This window comes from Pongo pygmaeus, chromosome 6 (genome assembly GCF_028885625.2).
Source record: "Pongo pygmaeus isolate AG05252 chromosome 6, NHGRI_mPonPyg2-v2.0_pri, whole genome shotgun sequence".
NCBI lineage: Eukaryota > Metazoa > Chordata > Mammalia > Primates > Hominidae > Pongo > Pongo pygmaeus.
The window spans coordinates 43,334,388-43,346,964 of NC_072379.2; the positions used below are offsets into that span (position 1 = coordinate 43,334,388).

The 12,577-nt window shown below is 42.6% G+C and overlaps 1 protein-coding gene across 3 annotated transcripts in view; it reads right to left on the reverse strand.

Moving 5' to 3' along the window:
- Positions 1–12,577, reverse strand: part of HECW1 (HECT, C2 and WW domain containing E3 ubiquitin protein ligase 1) — a 460,467-nt gene that overhangs the window by 365,448 nt on the left and 82,442 nt on the right. The gene's annotated exons all lie outside the window — the stretch shown is intronic.

Genomic DNA, 12,577 nt, shown 5'->3' on the forward strand with positions numbered 1-12,577 from the left:
ACTAGAAGCTGACAAGGGAAGGGGGAGGGAAGGATAGGGAGACATATGTTAAAAGATATAAAATTTCAGCTAGACAAGAGGGATCAGTTCTAGGTTCTATAGCATGGTAAGATGACTAAAATTAACAGTAATGTATTATATAGTTTCAAACAGCTATTAAATAGAAGGAGGGTATTGAATGTTTCCAAGACAAAGAAATGATGAATGTTTGAGATAGCAAATATGCTAATTACCTTGATTGCATCACTATCCATCACTTTGTACACCACGAATGTACAATATTATTTGTCAATTTAAAAAGGCGGGGTGCGGTGGCTCACGTCTGTAATCCCAGCACTTTGGGGGCCGAGGCGGGCGGATCACTTGAGGTCAAGAATTCGAGACCAGCCTGGCCAACATGGTGAAACCCCATCTCTACTAAAAATACAAAAATTAGCCAGGCATGGTGGCATGCACCTGTAATCCCAGCTACTCTGTAGGCTGAGGCAGGATAATTGCTTGAACCCGGGAGGCGGAGGTTGCAGTGAGCTGAGATCGCACCACTGGACTCCAGCCTGGGCAACAGAGCGAAACTCCATCTCAAAAATAAAAAAATAAAAATTTAAAAAGTAACGGCAATTAGGTAAAAGCACCTTTTTACAAAGCAGCAAACGACTTTGGAAGATAATGCAATAATATACTCAAAGTGCCAAGTGAAAATACAACAGCTATCCTAGAATTATATATTTCGCAAGTCTGTCGTTCAAGAATAAAGGTTAACTCAGCTATAACAAAGACTGAGAGAGTTTTTCATTCTAAATAGCTTAAAGATTATTTCAGCAGAAAGAATACTGAATCTAGAAGTGAATTGGATTTAAGAAACCATCTGAAGGGATGAAAAAACATTTTGATTCACTTAAATATGAACTGAGTGTAAAAATAATGATAAATGACCAGACCTGCAAGTTTACAAAAAGAAGGAAATAAAAGCAGCGCCCAGTATGGGAGGTGGGGGAGGGAAGCTGGGCATTGTAAGGCTTTTGTGGTGTTAGAGTACAATACAGAGATTAATGAGCTTCAGTGTTTATAAAGTTAATTATGCCTCTTAAAAAATGAAAGTTAACCACTAAAGAATTGAAGTAGAACACATTACTTCCAAGCCAGTGGGGGACTGAGGGGAGGAAAGAAAGCTATAAAACAAAATGTGTTTGATCCAATAGAGAGCAGAAGAGACAAAAAATAAAAGACCAAAAAAAAGCATCGTAGACCTTTTTGGCCAACCCTTATCTTCGCATTCCATTTCCCTCTCCTCTCCCCTGTCTTCCTAACCCCTTGATTTACAGAAATGACAGAGTCTCCCGGAAGATCCTCTTGACTCCACGGCAGATCAGCTGCCGCGTTCCTGGTGTCTGTGCCCACAGCTCCTGGAACTCCACCATCAGAACCCTTACAATGCTCCCTTGTGAGTGCACATGGCGGGGGCTCATCTAAAAGTATTAATTCATGTGTTTCCTCTGTACATTAAGTTGCTCTCCGTTCCAAAAGATGGGTTTTCTCCCCTAGTCCAATGCAAAGAGGAAACTAAGAGGAGAAAGAAAGAGCCACAGCCTGAGCGCCAGACAATGTCTGCTTATGGAGAATTTTAGTGTCCAGGCGGTGGAAGTGGCAGGGGAGAGAGGGTGTCCTGGATGGGGAGGGATAACAAAGACCTTCTCCTTGAAGGGCTAAAGGAAAGGCTGGAAGGAAGATGGGGCCCAGCTGTGCTCAGTGTAGGAGGCCCCCAGCCCCCTGCACTGTGGACCACAAATCGTCCAACAGCCCTGGGCACTTATAACTCTCCCGTCATCTTGCCCCGAAATGAGAGTAAGGGACCTGAAGATCTTGGGTAGGGGTAGGACAGAAGGGACCTTGTTCACTGACCATGATGAAACTGAGGAGAATCGATTAGAAATTTTCTGAACAGCTGAAGCAGCTGTGGTCACGAGACCACTGCACATGGCCAGGCATGCTGTGGAGTGTACGACCTGCACGACATTCTTACTGCAGACACAATGAGCCTTGTTTTAACTGCCAGTGTTGGGACAAAGACTCTCCTTGACCAGACTCTATTCAGAGTTCTCAAGCAGGCTTGACCTTGGCCTAGAAGAACTACGACTTGCAGCACAAGTGATTTCATCCACCCCACTACAGGAAAAGTCTTGAATAAACACTAGCATAGTTCCCATCAGTTCCAGGCTGTGTTCCTAGGATGACAATTCCAGCCCCCTTAAAATGCCTGCCTGAGAAAACTCAATGCTGCCGAAAGAATTTATTGTTTGTTTGGGAGGCCGAGGCAGGCAGATCATGAGGTCAGGAGTTTGAGACCAGCCTGGCCAACATAGTGAAACACCATCTCTACTAAAAATACAAACAATTAGCTGGGCATGGTGATGGGCGCCTGTAATCCCAGCTACTTGGGAGGCTGAGGCAAGAGAATCTCTTGAACCCAGGAGGTGAAGGTTGCAGTGAGCCAAGATTGCACCACTGCACTCCAGCCTGGGCGACAGTGCGAGACTCCATTTCCAAAAAAAAAAAAAATTACTGTTTGTTTCAGACAACACCTGATGATAGGCCTCTGAGCTCACTTTTCTTAGGGCATTTACTTTAGAAAGCTTGCAATTATATATTCTTTCTGTGCCTGTTTGAGACAGAAACCTTCTACCACCCAGAAATGTTCCATCAAGTATGTGGGAGCCATCTCTTTGAAATGCAAACATTCAGTGAAATAGCTCTCTTGTCTCCCAGTTCCTGTGGGATGGTAAGATCCTAACTTTGTGGGGTCTTAATCCAGTTGGCAAAACTATGTCCTGTCCTAAAGATAGGAGTCTTTTGTTTCTCCTCCAGGTAAGTGTCAATTAACAAACTCAGATGGCCTAAACCCATAGACCACCCCCCATTACCTTCCTTTAGTCCCTTTCCTTTAGCACATACCACCTTTGTCTCAGGGGAGCTGAGCTGAGATTTCACTGAGGTCTCTTCCTTACTGCAGTAGTACTGACTAGAATCCATCTTGTCTCCTTAACTAGTGTTCAGCTTTGTGTTTCTTTGACAATTCCAAGCTGGGCCAAAAGTTCCATGAGGGCAGGGCCATGCCTGTCTTGTATAATTGGCCACCACCAGAGTCAAGGTGTTCAGTAGATATTTACATAATGAATAAATGAACATAAGGTTTTTTTTTCACTTGATTTGCACTCTGATAGTGAGTTGCATCCTTTAACTGCCATCTTGCAAAAAATACAGTGCTGAACAAACAAATGCACCAAGAAAATGACTTAGGGTTTCTTGAACAAAATCTACTGCCAACTAATCATGGAGTGATTTCACTGCCATGGGTTTATTTTGTTTATTCAACAAACTTTACATGAGTCATGCAAAATGGTCTTCAGTTTCAAGCTTTCTTTTGAAATTTCCTCAGGATAAGAATGAACTAAAACAATGATGGAGCAACAAAATTAGCTGCTTTGACACCTACTGTTGAAGAAGGCAAAAATATTTATTTATTATGGTGCCGAGGTATAAGAGTTCTAACCATAATCTGCCAAGAACTTCAGGAATTATTGATGTCTTGAACTAAATAGTCACAATCAGCATTCTTGCTAAGCAACAATTCATTTGTTATTACAAGTTCAAAATAAATTCTTTAGGTAAGACAAAGAGAGTCCATTTATAATTCAATTTGTGTTTTTTTCAGCAATATACATCTAAACATAGTGAATACAAGATATTACATAATAGCGAGAATTGTCAGCTATTAAATACATACAATTTAAGATACAACTGCAAAAGGATTGTAACATTAAAATGCAATAACACTTGTGATATGTTACTGATGACAATACACTATTACCCATTAAAAAGTGATGTGGCTTGGCCGGGAGCGGTGGCTACCGCCAGTGACCAGCACTTTGGGAGGCTGAGGTGGGTGGATCATTTGAGGTCAGGAGTTCAAGACCACCCTGGCCAATATGGCGAAACCCCGTCTCTACTAAAAACACAAAAATTAGCCGGATATGGTGGCGGGTGCCTGTAATCTGTAATCCCAGCTATTCAGGAGGCTGAGGTAGGAGAATCATTTGAACTGGGGAGGCAGAAGATGCAATAAGCAAGATTGTGCCACTGCCCTCCAGCCTGGGTGACAAGCAAGAAAAAAAAAAAAAAAGTAATGTGGCTTTATTCTTACAAGAAACAAAAACTATCCTTATCCTTCGTTCAGTAATCTCACTCCAGGAATTATCTTTAAAAAATAATCGAAGAAGGAAAAGAAATGATATATGGGATGTTCACTGCCACATTATTTGCAATATCACACAAAAAAAGAAACTGAGAGGACTATCTCAATAAGTTAGGGAACATCAACTTACTGTAGCATGTTGCAGCTATCACAACTGATGATGATAAAGATAATATAGCAAAATAAAACTATTTGAAATATAATAAGTATAAAAGGCAAGGAGAGGGCTGGGCACGGTGGCTCACCCTTGTAATCCCAGCACTTTGGGAGGTCGAGGCAGGCAGATCGCCTGAGTGTCACGCGCGTCCGTGTGAAGAGACCACCAAACAGGCTTTATGTGAGCAACAAAGCTGTTTATTTCACCTGGGTGCAGGCGGGCTGAGTCCAAAAAGAGAATCAGCGAAGGGAGATGGGGTGGTGCTGTTTTATAGGATTTGGCTAGGTAGTGGAAAATTACAGTCAAAGGGGGTTGTCCTCTGGCTGGCAGGGGTGGGGGTCACAAGGTGCTCCGTTGGGGAACTTCTGAGCCAGGAGAAGGAATTTCACAAGGTAATGTCATCAGTCAAGGCAGGAATCAGCCATTTTCACTTCTTTCGTGATTCTTCACTTGCTTCAGGCCATCTGGATGTATACATGCAGGTCACAGGGGATATGATGGCTTAGCTTGGGCTCAGAGGCCTGACACTGAAGTCAGGAGTTCAGACCAACATGGTGAAACCCCATCTCTACTAAAAACACAAAAATTAGCTGGGCGTGGTGGCGGGTGCCTGTAATCCCAGCTCCTCGGGAGGCGGAGGCATGATAATCGCTTGAACCCAGGAGGCAGAGGTTGCAGTGAGCCGAGATTGTGCCACTGCACTCCAGCCTGGGGGATAGAGTGAGACTGTTTCAAAAAAAAAAAAGGCAAGGAGAAAAATTTTATGATTATAATCTTATAATAATTATGTATGCACATGAATGTGAAAAAGAATATGGAAAAGGAAAGATACTTTTCTTTTTGGTTCTGTAACTATTGTCATTATTGATGTCATGTTTTTAGTGCCCAAAAATATGCACACACAATTTTTTGATGAGAGAGAGATCCTGTGGAGTACAGATCTTGACCAAAACAAATGAGAAAACTGTTGGGACAGGACAGTGTGCATTGTGCAGACTCTAGTACAAGACTCTGTGTTCAAATTCTGACTCTGCCACTGACTAGCTAGGTATCCTTCAGCAAGTTACTCAACTTCTGTAGCCCTTGGCTTTCCCATCTACTTGTATTTCATAGGGTTACTCTGAGGGTTAAATGAGTAAGTGCTTAAAACAGTATCTGGAGCATCATGAGTAGTTCAGTGTTGGCTAAGTATTATTTTTATTATTATCAAGGAACCTCTTTACACAGAAGTCTCCTTATTATGAATTTCTCTGAAGCTCTCACAGATAAAATGGACTTTGATTCTACCCCAGAGTCATAAGTCATACTCCTCTCACATGAACCATTATTTTAGTCAGTCCTTTATCTATACTTGGACATTTAGGCATTTTTCTTTTTGCTTTTATGTCCTAATGTTAATGAAATCTTCAAGCATATATTTTTTTCGTTTAGTTGTAAGAATTCAGCATAGATATTTCTCTCCACACAAGACCATTCTCTGGACATAAGTCATTGCAGGCAAATTCTCTGACTAAGATTCCCTAGTCTAGAGTCTAGGAGAATTGCGGATTTTCTTTGGTGACTTTGTGCAGGAAAAAGACTTGGAAAGTGGAATTGTGAAGAAAATGTCAGCTTTACCACTTGCATATCTTAAGTCACAAATCTACCATGGGGAATGTAAAGATGAATGAACACTGGCTGTTCCATTACTGTTTTTCTTATCATAATTACCCTAAAAATATTATAGGTTTACAGAAAAGCCCCCTAGCATCCCATCGAGCGTGGATTCTCAATTTGACTTCTGGGCATCCTTCCTCCTTTTGTGTTAACACAGCATGCTTCCCCATGAATATGCACATAGGTAATTCTCTGTACATCCTGCCTCTACAGGCTCATGGGCTTCCGCAGCCTCAGCTTTAGAAGAAAGACTCAGAAATCTGCATTTCCAGCTTCCAAACCCCCTTCTCTGGAGCTCTGTGATTGGGACTACCTCTTCCATTGGAGTGTCCTCTAATTCACCACGCCCAGAGAGCAGGAGGGACTTGGGCAGGCCAGTCAAGCGACGTTTTGATGAAAAGGAACACCAAGGGCCAGTGTGTGATGGATTTGAGTCCAGCCTAGAGCAAGTCTGTTATTTTTTGTCCACGGTCTTCAAGCTGAATAACACACACACACCTCCCCTATCACAAATGTCCTTCTCCCATGTTTCAAAATAACAGAGGTGTATTTCTTCCCCACTGTGAACCTTACATCGACTCTGGAAATAAAAAGCTTCTGGAAAATGAAGAAAGGGTTAATGAGATCATGTCCTTGTGAAGCTTCCTTCCATCAAGGCGCTTTGGTAAGGTTTCCCATCTTGCTGGCTTTGTAACTATTTTTGTTTAGGGTAAAGCATGGAAACAGAGTCAGAGGTGAGCATGTTGGGCCACATTGCTATGTTTGATAATAAGACTTACTACCCAACAGGGAGGCAGAAGTGGTAATAAGTTTTGAAGACCTTGTTTCTTCTATTACCCAGCTGAAGCCAAATTGCTCCTGCAAGAGCTGGCCATAAGAGCAGAGCAATGAGCCCAGGACACAACATTGGCAGCAGAAGAGCTTTATTTCATCAGACAAGAGAACATGGCAAAGCTCTGTGTCTCACCTGTGTATTTATCTTAGAAGGCAACCTCAGAAGTGGGATGGCTGTCTCAGCACACACATTAACACAAAGGGTTTGAATCTAAAAAATTGGAAGGTAGGATTACCCAACAGAGAAGAAATCTGAGTTGGCTGCTGGGTTTGCTGAAGAGGACTGGCTTTGCAGATTTGGTTAAAAGGTGATCATTTTACTAATTGAGTGACATCAATGAGCCAAAATTTGCCATTCTTAAGTTTTTGACAAAAGCATTTTAAAAGAAGATTTAAAAATACTGTATCATACTACAAAAGTGTACTAACGAACAATATTTCAATCTTACTTTTTCTAACAGTATTAATCAATTATAGAAGGTACCTCTAATAAAATAAGTATAATTAATGTCATTCAGGAAAGCTTTTTTTTGGTAGATGTTCCAGAAACTGAGACAATGACTCTAATTTGGGCCAATCAAATTTGTTTGAAAGTTAGCTGGTTTCTAGTACTTTTAAAAAATAGAGGAGAACCTAATCAAATTGTCAGATAATAGGACCTTAAAAATAAGTTTCTGTGATTTTTGGCATGAGCCCTAGAAGGAGTTGTAAAAATTGAGCGACGCTTAGTGACTTCTTCCATTCCTATGTACTTATTCACAGATCATTACTATAACCATGCCCCTAAATACAAACAGAATTAAATCTTAAAATTGCCCTCACTGCTTACAACAGTGAAATTAAAAAACAACCACAACAACAAACCAAACGTGTATATATAGAATTGATGCCCAAACTGTCTCATTTTAACAAGAAATAGCACTCATTCATGGGTACTGGAACACAAGAGAAATAAAAGCCCCTTCCTACTCAGTAAGAGATACATTTCGGATAAAATTCTATATTTTTTCTACTAAAAATGTATAACATGTGTAATCAATTGTGTATGAATCACAACTGTAAAATATATTAATCTGGATATTTCTCATATATAAAAACTCGATGCTTACAAAGAATTAAAAAAATCTAATTCCCACTATGTACTTATTTTTGTTGACAGGACATATGACATAGTGATGAGTAAGACTTCCTGCCAGAGGGTTATACTATATTAGGATAAAATGCAGTGGGGTTGGTGAAATAGAAATGTAAGTTCCGGGGGAAAAGAATAATGTAAATATTCAACTGTTAATTAAAAGCTTTACATGTATTTTATAAATTGATCATGGAAACTCTCAAGTCTATAATATTCAGATTCCATAGGATATATATTCTTGAACAGATAACTTTATTGTAAAATGTCAATATTGAAGTAAATACAGATAATATACTTTGCTACTGATTAGACTTATAAAACACATTTTTAAAATGTCAACATTAAAAGTGCAAAACTCGTGAGTTGAAGGGACAGCTAAAGACAGGCAGGCATAATCATAAGAGACCAGGCGTGCAGAAGGGAAGCACAGAGGCTGTTCCCTGAGCAGGAGCTCTCAGCTTGCCTGGAGAAAACCGTGGAGAGAGAGAGTGTGCAATGAGGTCTGGAGGGTTCTCCGTGTGGAGGCAGGATATTTGGACTCTCTTATATCGGATTTGTGGTCATTCCAGGCTTTGGAACTGGGAAGGGAAATGGTTTATCTTAGCATTATTGAACAAATACAAGGTAGGAAGCATGCTGTGAGAGCCTTCAGAGGAACAATAGCCAGCTAGCTCTTGATGATGAGAACGCTGGAGAAGGTGCTTCCTACTTCACCAGTTCTCCTGGGAGAAGAACATGGCCAGCCCAAAGGGATCTCAGGAGGACTGCGGGTGTGCGAGGATGTGTGTGTGCACGCGAGTGTGGAGTGTGTGAGAGTGTGCAAATCTATAGTGTGTGTGAGTGTGGGGTGTGAGAGTGTACAAATCTGTATTGTGTGGGGTGTGTATGGTATGTGTGGTGTGTGTGTGAGTGTGGGGGTGTGTGTGAGATAGAGTGTGGGGTGTGTGACTATGGTGTATGAATGAGTGTGTATGACTGTGGGTTGTGTATGGTGTGTGTGGTATGTGAGTGTGTGTAAGTGAAGGGTGTGTGTGAGACAGAGTGTCGAGTGTGAGTGTGGTGTCTGTGGTGTGTGACTATGGTGTGTGAGTGTAGGAGTGTGGGGTGTGTGACTATGGTGGGTACGTGTTAGGGTGGGTGAGTGTGTGAATGTGAGTATGAGTGTAAGAGAGTATGGGTGTGTGACTGGTGAGTGTGTGTAAGATGTGCGTGTGTGTGAGAGCATCGGGTGTGTGACTATGATGAGTGTATGTAGGGTGTGCGTGTAAGTGATAGAGTGTAGGGTGAGTGTGCGAATGTGTGTGGTGTGTGTGTGGGGTGTGTAAGTGTGAGTGTGTGAGTGGGTGTGTGAGAGACTGTGGGATGTGCGACTATGGTGGGTGTGTATAGGGTGAGCGTGTGAATGTGTGTGCTGTGTGTGAATGTGGGGTGTGAGTGTGAGTGTGAGTGTGGGGTGTGTGACTATGGTAGGTGAGTATGTGTAGGGTGTGTGTGAATGTGAGTGTGTGGTGTGTGAGTGTGTGTGTGTGAGTGTGGGGTGTGTGACTATGGTGTGTGTGTGTGTAGGGTGTTGGAGTGTGTGCGTTGAGGGTCGAGATGACCTAGGGGCAATGGCAGGAAAGATGTGGGTTGTCATTGCTCAGACTGAATGGGGCAGCCACAGCTGACAGGGAATCAGGGGCCCAGTGCCGGCTCCAGGGGCCTGTGAACCAGCGCCTTCACTGGGAACCCTGTGCTGGGTTTAATGCTCTGCTGTCGCCATCTTGAAATCTTTAATAATTTTTGCACAAGCTGTCCCGCATTTTCCTTTGTCACTGGGGCCACGGTTATGTTGCCAGTCCTGGAAGCGGTCTCTGTTCGTCAGAGGCCCCCACCTGCCCAGCATACTCACATCCCCCTCACCTTACCGCTCCTCTCCCAGTGGGCAGAGTCCTGCTGATCCTTGTCTTGCCATGAGCCACACCTGTTCTTTATGCAGCAGTGCCTGATACAGATTTAGGGGCTCAGTTTGGAGAAATCGCTCAGGGCTGGGGGAGCTGTAGAGGGTTATTTAGCAGAGGCAGTGATCGCTCTGTGCCAAGAGGCGGGTCCCACCCTCTCCTTGGGCCACCGTGTGCGCTTCTGGGCATCTGTCCACCCAGGACGCATCGCTTTGCAGGGGGCTAATCAATGCCTCTCCACAGGTAGCAGGAAGGCGGTCTAGGGCAGCAGAGCCTTTCTCTGATTTGCATAAAGTCATTATCTGGAAAAGCTGTTTCTCTGTGTGAGTGTGTGGGGGTGGGATGGGGGGATTCCGCTCCCTCTTCCACTTAATGAGTGAGTTCCTACATGGTAAGACTGTGACCCCCACCCATACCCCCAAAAGAAGAGATTTTCCGTTTTCTTTTTTTTTTTTTTCTCATCTTTCCTAATTTTCTTGAGTGTACACAGAACAAAAACTATTTTTTTCTATAAATTCTCCTTTGGATTACATCACCTTAGAGAAAGATGCACTGGGATCAGGGATGGGGGCTTTTGTGTTCCAATCAATAGGCCTTTTTTCTTTTCTTTAAGAATTTAATTTATTGGATAATATGAATGCGTTTGAGAGATATGTGCCCGTCCTTTAGCTCACTGATCTCCTACAACAATCGGTGCTTTTATGAAATGAATATGATACACACACTACCATGTATATACTTAAAAAAATGGCTCAAGGGCAGGGGGAAAATAAAACTCAATTTAAAACATAGTTTAATTTTTTCTCACTTTCTGATGTACATGAATGTAAAATATTACAAATCATTCTTCATATGAGTTTTAAAACCACCAAAGATTTAAATTTAATAAATAAAGGTATGTAATGTAACTCCAAACTTACTTAGAAACTTGCCGAGCTGACTTTGTAGCTGTGCATACTGTGGAAGAAACTATCAAAACACACTCCTAGAGCCTCTCACTGGAGCCTGGCCCATCTCCCGCTCAGGGCAGAAGTGTGCAGAGAGAGTGGCCCACCGCACTCATCCTGAGGGCGTTAAATCAATGAGGCAGGAGATTCATACATATGCAGTTACCCTCTGAGAGCCGGGACCTGTGGCAAACTACCCTGGACTCTAATGCTGAATGAGATCATCACAGAGGTGCTGGCTGTTTGTCATCAAAGCATGGTTCACTTATGCAAAACGGAACAATTGAATGCAACAAACCCTAGACACTGATTGAAATAGTTGTCTTAGAAACAGTAAGACCTATCTGGTTTCAGATAAAATCAAGTAAAGATAGAGGCAGTGCCTACCTTTTTATATTAAAATACCTGCAAAATACTAAACTCTTTAGAATACCAAAATATCAAAATCCGATAATGTGTCAAAATTAAGAAACAAACACATATCTCCTAACAGCATTGGAGAGGAAGGAGAAGAGTCAGCCCATAGGAGGGATTTCACCCGCTATAGCACTGATGGTTAGATAATAATAATACAAAGTGGTTGCAGGAGATTGGAAAATTCCAGGCGGCAGTTTCACATGACTAGAAAAAGGACACTTGAAATAGCTGCAGAAGCTATGAGCTTATAAAATCCTGAAAAACCAGGGTGTGGACCAAGCTGGCTAAGACCGACTGGACCCAAGGTGGTGCCGGATTTGGCCTGGGTTTCTCCTAGAACCTCATTATACGCTCATTAACATCCTCAATCACACACCCACCACCCCGTGACAGTTCTGGGAATACCTATATTTGGTGTAAAAATGGGTGGCACCACAGTTCCGAGAAATTTCTACCTTCTTCCAGGAATTTTCATGATTATTCCACCTCTTGGTTAAAGAAATCCATAAAGATAGCAGCCCAAATCCATGGGGCAAACTCTCTCTTTAATATGCCTGCACTTCCTTGAGTATGTACTTTTTGTTTTGCAAATAAATCTCCCAACTTTCACGATTTTTGGATTCATCCTCAAGTTCCTTCTCACAATGGTGTCAAAAGTCTGGATATCGGCTTGAGTCCAGGTCCTACTGGTATTTGGGGACCGACCCCAGCCCACCAGTATCAATGGTGCCAGCCTAAGAGATGGAAGTGATGATGCCCGTGGGCTCTGCTTTCTGGGGCAGTAACATAAGAGGCGTGGCTACCAAGCAGGGAGGGCTACTGGTCGTTCAAGTTACCAGGCAGATCTGCCACCCTGTGGCTGTGTGGGCAACTTCCTGAGGCAGACAGCCTTGCCCAGGGCCTGGCCCCCAGGAGACACCTTTGTGTGTGGATGGGAGTTGAGAGCTCCTTTAGGAAGCCTGACAAGGTGGCACAGGGCCTCCCAGACTGTGCGACCTCACATACAGTGCAGTGCACAGCCTTGCGAAGTTTATATTCCCCTTTTAAGACTGAAGCCCCAGTAATGAACACCATACCATTAACACTTCTTTCTTTTTTCTCGGGAAATAAATAGAATTAGCAATATGTGACAGTTATCTATTGCTATTAAGTCATTCTCAGGATCTGGGAATCCTTCTATGTGGAAAGTAAATCATACTTGTGGCAGTAAGTAAGGGGAACACAATGATTGCCAAAGTCTTG